This window comes from Ipomoea triloba, chromosome 3 (assembly GCF_003576645.1).
Source record: "Ipomoea triloba cultivar NCNSP0323 chromosome 3, ASM357664v1".
In the NCBI taxonomy this organism is placed as follows: domain Eukaryota; kingdom Viridiplantae; phylum Streptophyta; class Magnoliopsida; order Solanales; family Convolvulaceae; genus Ipomoea; species Ipomoea triloba.
The window spans coordinates 2,260,419-2,268,959 of record NC_044918.1 but is presented as its reverse complement, the minus strand read 5'-3'; positions in this window follow the sequence as shown (position 1 = coordinate 2,268,959).

The window sequence follows — 8,541 nt, the reverse complement described above, 5'->3', positions numbered from 1 at the left end:
TTTGCTTTATATTGTATTTGAAATATTATTGAGAATAATTACTCCGGCGGATACTCCATTTATTTTTTAAATTGATTGTGTTTATCTGCATTACATAATTTCATTAATTAATTTTCATAACAAAATTATTCTTGCAATTATTTTTTCAAAAGTTTAATTGATAAAAAAGAAACAAACGCTTTGTAGTTAATACAAGTATTTGTGATATAATATGATCGAAGACAAACAAATTGTAAAAGTATTTATTATGATATAATATGATCGAAGAAAAACAAATTGTCATTTCACATGGAATTTTCTTGCCATAGACGACACATGTACTTATCACCATCTGTCACACATCAGCAAGTTGATTAAATATGTTGGCTAGGTTGCCATGGCTCAACTTTGACATGCATGAACCCAACTAAAAATTGCTTCTATCTTCCATAACAGAACAAGTATAATTAAGCAAATAATTACACAACTATGAAAGAAGGATACAAACTTTTTCTTGACAATGACAATTCAAGAAATCCAACGACGCAACATTGCTTTCCAAACAATTTTATTTCTACAATTTTAATAAATTTGCCAAATCAACTGCTTACTATTACGTCAAAAGTTATAATTAGTAATGAATATATACTTGCATAACATACACTGTCATGTTTTGATAGTAAAATGTTGTATTCAACTCTTCAAGATGCTGCTCAACAATCTTTTCCTAACACTTCCCGGCCTCAATTGCACAACATGGGAACCTATGACATGTTTTGATAGCAATTGTTAGGACCAAGCACTATCACTACGTTAAAAATTATTACTAGTAGGAAGTGCTCAACTTTATATTTCTTTAGTGTAAAAATTAGTGCCACATTTTGATAACTGAATTAAATAATCAATATTAAAATTAATGTTTCTAATGTTATATGCGCCAAATGGGGGGAAAAAACAAATCAGGTCGCCACTTCAGACTTTGCAAAGACCCCATCTTCCTAATGGTTAAGAAATGTACTAAACATTACGACTGATGACAATGATATACATACATTATTTGAGCACACAAGGGAATACAGGGAATGTGCATTGAACTTCACATTAATTACAAAATCCTTAATTATATATTATGACGATTGAATAACGTTGCATGCTGTCTCTGTCGTCGATCTTTCAAGCCAATAGGGATAAACAGTCCCTTGTTTCTCAAGCGACATTAGCTTTCAAAGCATTAATTAATAATTTAATATAACATTAATATATACTATACCTAGATTGCATCTCAGATTATTAGGGTATTAATTTATGCTTGAATTAGTCGAGAATGCTTTTGTTTTGCACGCATATATGGCGTTGTTGCGTCGTTACGTTGCTTATTTTTGTTTGGATACGTGATTAGAAAACTCATTGTTAGTATTTGAGGGTATATATTGGATAAATTACACTCTGATTGTCTAAGGATTTTCAATCTTCTTAATGATAACTTACTGGACTATTCTTATGCATGTGTTGTTTTTAATCAGTGCTGATCTTTTAAAAAACACTTTAAATCAGTGTCTATTAAACATGTTATGAGATCAGTAAACATGTGCCCACGCTATGGCTAGAGCTGCAAGTTCTTATTCTGGTCATGTTTGTTGGTTTTCTTCTATTCCTTCATGTATTGAACATATTATTGATTAATGTTATTTGAAATTTTATTTTCAAAAAAAAATTAATTAAAAGAACTTGTGTACCATTAATTACTCATGTAAAGAAATAATGTGATGAAAATGGATGAAAATTTTACTACACAAAGTGTCCCAATTCACACTTTCAAGTAGAGAGTGTAGTTTTATCTAACCAACCAAAAAAATAATTGAATTTATGAATATGTATGTTCCTATGTTTATTAAAAATTGATTATGTTCATGAACCAGGATGAAAAGATAGACAGAAATTTTTGTCCAACACCACAAGTAGATGAAAAAGATGATTTTAAAAATTATTTATGTCCAATTAGTGGACTGAATTTTATAATTAAATTATATATTTATTAATTAGTTTTTGTCCAATTAGCAGACACAAAAGTGGGAGAAAAATTCAAAATAAATGAAAAGATAAGTTTCAAACTCCGTGACATTTCATCCCCTAGGTGTAGTGGTTCTGTGACTTCTGTCCAACTTGTGGACAAAAATGTAAATTTTAGAAAAAGAAAAACCAAAATTTTTAAAGTTGTGCCAAAATTTATATACTTTTGCAAAGGGAAATAATAAGAAAAATATTAGCAATTCTTGTTCTTCTGGAATGCTTTAGGAGCACCTTGATTTTTTAAAATGATTTTGGCTAAAGTGTCATCTCGCACCATAAATCATTCACGATTATTCATCATGCACCATTGTTTTCGATAAGTGATTATTTGAGCCATAAACTTTTCCTTTTTTTTTTTTTTCGCCTATAACTTTTTGCAGATTTCTGGTAAAGTAGATGACATGTTACCAGTTTGGAAGCTGATGTGGCTTATTTGTTAATGGCTTGGCTATAATTAGAGTCCATGTAAGATTAATAAAAAATAAAAAATAATAATAATGGGAAACAAATCTCACCCCCAAATCGTCTAATTCCCCCCAAATCCTTACTCCCCATAAATCTCATTAAATTATTCAAACCAGGCTTCCCCCAAATCCGCAATTGAAGGTGTCGGCTCACCTCGCTGAAGGCGACGGAAATCAACACTGAGAAATCATTGGTCTGTAGCGACAAAAATCAGCGACGACTCCCCTCACTGAAGGCGACGGAAATTAGTGCCGACTCACCTCCCTGGCAGACGACCTGATTGCGAGCAAAACTTTAAGCTGAAGATGGGTATTAGAGGAAGAAGAAAAAGGGTAGAAAAGATATTTTGTAATCTTTACAGTTCCGGTGTTATAATATGTTATAACCACCTCTCTATATTAGAACAGAGGCATGGTCTTCTTCAGTCTGTATTCATTTTTGCTCAGTTCAACAGATGAAGTAAACTTCCATTTTTCCTACTGCTTTCTTGTCTTCCGATAATGGAATTTGTGGACTACTTGGCAGTGTAACAATGGCGGATTCGGGAGCTAGGATAGCTAGGACTAAGCAGAAGAAGTGTGAAGAGGAGTGAGGCAACTTCACCACAACACGACAGCATAAATAAGCGGCGGATCGAAACAACATAGTATCGCCTTTACATTGCACTCCTCCAAGAAATTGAATAACCTCATAGAAGCGACGATGAAGATCAGGAGTCCACTTGAAGCGAGGTTTGGGTTGTATATCAGACATTACTGTAGAGATGTGGTCTGTAGAAGATGAGGGAGGAAGGGTTCCATGAAGGGAAGCGTTGGAGGCGGAAGCGGAAGAGAAAGAGGAGGGAGGAAAAACTTTTTGTCAAATTATATATTACTAGTATTTTTACGCGTGCGTTGCACGTGCATTCCATGTGCATTGCTTGTGCATTGCGCATGCATTGCTTCTTGGAGACTGTTCAACTTCTTGGAGGAGTGCAATGTAACCATTTCCCTAGCTTCACCTCAAATTCAATGGCCGACCTCCAAGAAGAGACGCTGAAGAGTCCACTTGAACCGAGGTGTGGGCTGTGGATAAAACCCGGTTCCAGTAGGGTTTTCCGGACCGGAGGAAGACTGACCACCTTCAATGGAGGGTGGAAAGGAAGGGGAAGAAGAAGAGGAAGAGGAGGAAGGAAAAAAGTTTTCAGCCATGCATGGAAGGAAGCTAAGCTAAGCTAAGCTCTCAAGAAAGATCATAGAAGGATCGAAGATGTAACAATGGCGGATTTGGGAGTTAGGATAGCTAGGACTAAGCAGAAGAAGTGTGAAGAGGAGTGAGGCAACTTCACCACAGCACGACAGCTTAAATAGGCGGCTGATCGGAACAATTGCCCCTGATTTTGTTGGGAGCGGAAGAATTGCTGCTTTTGCGGAGGAAGAGAGACACTGGCGGGATAGTGGCGAGTGGGGTACCTATTTTGGTCCCTCGACTATTAAAATGACGTTTTGGCCCCTGATTATAACGATAGATGGATGTCAATTGTAACGGAGGATCAAATTGGGTATGATTTTACAAGTTGAGGACTAATTAAATTGGGTAGTTTTAATAGTATGGGACTAAATCGAGTATTATGCTATAGTTGAGGGACCAAAATGGGCATTAACTCAAGTTAAGTAAATAACACAATGGGTGTGTTTGGTTAATGTGTTTACACTTTACATATTAGGAATATAATGAGAATCAAAATCATAGTTAGTGTTTGGTTTACAACTTTGCTATGGGTTTTGATTATCCCTTCAATTAAAAATTCCATTCCCTAATTAAAATATCATTCCATCTTTTTGGTAATCTAACTTCTAAGTTTGGATTAGTACATTTAGATTTTTGTTTTGATCTTTTTTGTTCATATTGATGCTTTGGATGTCATTATATTATGACCAATTACCTTGACTTTTTGTTTTCGTATTTTTAAAACATTTATTCTCATTATAAGGTCATACACAACCAAACATCAATATTGGTAATCATTTCAATTCCAACCTCCTATCATACATGCAAAATACTTTCACCAAAACACATTATCATTACCAAGTATTTGATTCCCATTCTGATTTCGATTCACATATGCGAGCCATGCAAACATACACCCAATATACTTATCCACTTATAAGTCATTTACATTGAATCAACTAAAAGTACACAACTAATTTATCAAACACAATTTTATAATCAACTAATACGGTATTACTAGCTTGTCAAAATAGTTACGCAATAAATTATCAGATACCAACTATCAGTTACCGGTTATTATTAGCCAATTACCAAACATCCCATAATAAATAGCAACTTTTAGGACTTTTATAATTTAAATAAATATAAAAAATAATAATGTTTAATTATTTAACCTAAAATATAGGATTGTCTATTACAATTTAAACCTTAATGTCAACTCTTATGTACAAGTGCGTGTGCGTCTGTGCGTGTTAGCATTATAAAATTGTTTAACATTTCAAATAACGACAAATTCAAGAGGCTTCATTAATACTTATGGAGAAAAAAAATAGAATAATTAAGTTGATAAGTAGAAGTAACACGATTAAACATCTCTAATTAACTAAACACTTAATTGGCACCGAACCTCTTAAACAATAATTCATTTGATTCATTCAAAACGCTGCCAGTTAATTAGATAATAATTAAGATAATATACACCTCTAATTAATTAAATAATTAATTAGATCGATATCAACATAAATAAAGTCAGTCCATTAATTGGTCTTGACGTTAAACAAAACTTAGAATGCTTACATCAAGTTCTAGTCAAGAAAGTTAGGAGGAATAATATCTATAAGAAAATTACAAACAACTAAACATTAGCTTCACATATATTATTGAGTTGGCATTAAGAGTTTTTGACATAATTTGTAATTTGTGAATAAATAATTAATTGTAAATATACCATTTAAAAAAAACGCATACCCGTAGCTCGGTGAAAGAACCCCGCTATAACATGCACTATAAACTTTTCTCAGCTCTTTCTAGCCTTTATTGAGTATCAGTGTATCAAGTACCATGTATTTATTACGTGATTTTAATATAAATATTTAAAAATATATGATAAAAGTTTAGCTAGTTTAATAAACCTTTTCACGATATAATTAATATAATTTGCTAAGATCCAATATCTATAAAACTGAAGTTGTATGGACCGAAATGATAATTACTTGTGAAAAGATCTTCATTTCATTTTTCTTTAGTTATATAAATTAGAAAAGAGACACCCAAATCTGGTCGTTTGGTGGGGAAAATTAATAAAAATAGGTACAAACAAATAAAATAATAATAATAAAAGTGGTCCCTAATTTACTAATATGTTGCGATCCTACAACATCTTGATAGAACAGACAATGCAAATCTTGGAAGAAATAAGTGCAGTCTTCATTTGGACCGTATATTAAATATATAAAACCTTACGAACCCTTATTTAAGAAGAGGATATTTATTAGGCCCACACGTACTGTCCTCGTGAATTTATTCTCCCCTGATTCAGTCAAATTTATATGTACATTTATAGCTGTGGAATGGATTCGTGTCGAAATTACTATGATGCAAATCCTTAAAACTAACATTAAGGTAACCTACCATAATGTTGGTTAGGATGTTCACGGATCTGTAAAATTGGGTGATTGTTTTTTGCATGGGATGTTTAAAAAATTATTCTCATTTTTATTTTGAATTCTAGAATTATATTATATTATAGTTTATTTTAGTTTTTTAAAAAATAAATTAGTAGTGACTTATAAAAAACTCATAATTTCATTTAAAAATTAATCCATAATAATAATAATAATAATAATAATAATAATAATAATAATAATAATAATAATTGTCAGCTATTTTGTCCGAAACCGGATACTCGTCAATGAATCCCTTTGATCAAGCGTGCACCCCTTGAAGCTGCTAAAGCTTAAAATGACAGGTTTATATACGCTTTCTAAATATCTATAATTACTTTCCAAGGACGAATTGAACATCCTATTTCTAATATTCATTTTATTATATGCAATAGCAAAAAGTGATGTAGGTCTGCATCACTGCATATATAACTCTATAAAATATTTTAAAGTGTAAATAAGCACTATGCCAATTTGTATAGGGAACGATCATCTAAGTAGTGTATATGAATCTGTTTATAGAGATCATTATCTAATGTATCAATTGAAAAAAAAAAAAAAAAAAAAAAGGAAAGATAAATATTTAATCTGATCATGACTATAATTAACAAGTAGAATAAACTTTGCTTATAATATGTATATATATTATTAGGATGCTTACAATTTTATTACTTCCTGTATAAATGTATGAGTAATTCATTTCTCATGTAAAAATGTTAAAATAATTAACTCTAATTTAATAATTGTTGAGTAGTTAACCACTTACCATAATCTTGCATTATTAGTCTTGAGACAAGGGGATTTAACCATATATATTGGTCTGGCAAAGAACCACAACAATTTAAACCTTGGATTGCATGTTTTGTTTTCCTTCTACCCTGGCCTTACATTTAAGTCCGACTATAACTAAAAAGTTTCGAATTCAACTTTTCGTAAAAGTTGTTTATTTGCTTTCTTGATTTGAGTTCATGTTTTATGAGCCACCTAAGTTAATTTACCTTGTAATTTTATACTGATGACTAAGGTCAAAAAGTAATATTTACCCCAAATGCATCTTTAGAGCAACTACATCAGCACATATTCAAGGAGATCATGTCAGAAAATTGGCCATGTAGTAGGCAGAGAGAGGAGAGGAGAGAGAGGAGGAGGATACCTCCTGCAAATGAAGGATTATTCTAAAGTAGATTCTGACATTTTTTTTTTTACTTTGCAGCTGTGCGCGTTTCGCGCACAGCAGCCGCCCAGCGGGTGCGTGCACTGCACGCGCCCGCAGGCGTGCCTGACCAGTTCAGTTTTATTATTATTTTTTTATTTCTTTATTTGATTTGCTTTATTATTTTTTTTCCCCACTTATTTTCTCTTTCCTAATCACACCTACAAAAACTCCTAAAATACCGCGAAAAAACTCCATTGATAAGGATGCTCTTAGTAGCCCAACTTTTACGTAAATCAAAGAATTAGTTATAATAATGATATAAAATACAGGGCGGATTTATACATATATAGCTCCTAAACATTAGGATACCTAAATTTTAGCAAGCAAAGATTGATACATATATGCATAAAAAGCAACAATTCATAAAAATAAAAAAAAAACCAGAAGAGATGAAATGTGGGGTTGAAGCTAAGCAGAAATGCCTGCTAGAATGCTAGCCAAGTTACTATACATACGTAGGTTGTTGGGTCTTTAACATGGATGATTAGGGTTGCAGAGATTCGCATTTGTTTGTGTGTGGTCGGTCACATGAATACTTATGATGATGAGGAGAGATCATAGAGCAGCCTTAATTCCCTCTATCACCTGTACCTAGCTAGCTACTGTCTAGCTCTCACCCTCCACATATTATTGATTCCACATAGCTTTTCATCTCTAGTCAATTAAAGTTTGAGCCCTCAGTTCATCATCATCTTCTTTCAAAGATTCACTTGCTTCTAGGTCAAACTTCATATCATCTATCGTCGCCGAATCAAGACAAACAATGCCCTTCCAAAATCCAAAATAAATGCACTTGCATTGTACCTTACTTTTGCACCCTAATAATCACTTTCACCTTAAATATAATTAACTTATAGTATTTTATAGGTGAGTTGAAATGAGAATAAAAGTAAGGATGAATCTCAATTGTTCATCAAGTTCAATAATAACGGAGGGTTTTAGTAAAAATATATATATATATATAGTGTCAATTTTATAATTATTATAAACTTTCAAGTTTATAATATTTATAAAGATAACCTCCCCCTTTAACCAATACTCTGTATTTTTTAGTAACTCACGTTTATTGATCTACCGGATGTATTAGATTAGTCCTCACTCCCCCCCACCCCCCCCACCCCCCCCCACACACACACAGAGATATAAGGTTGTACTTCA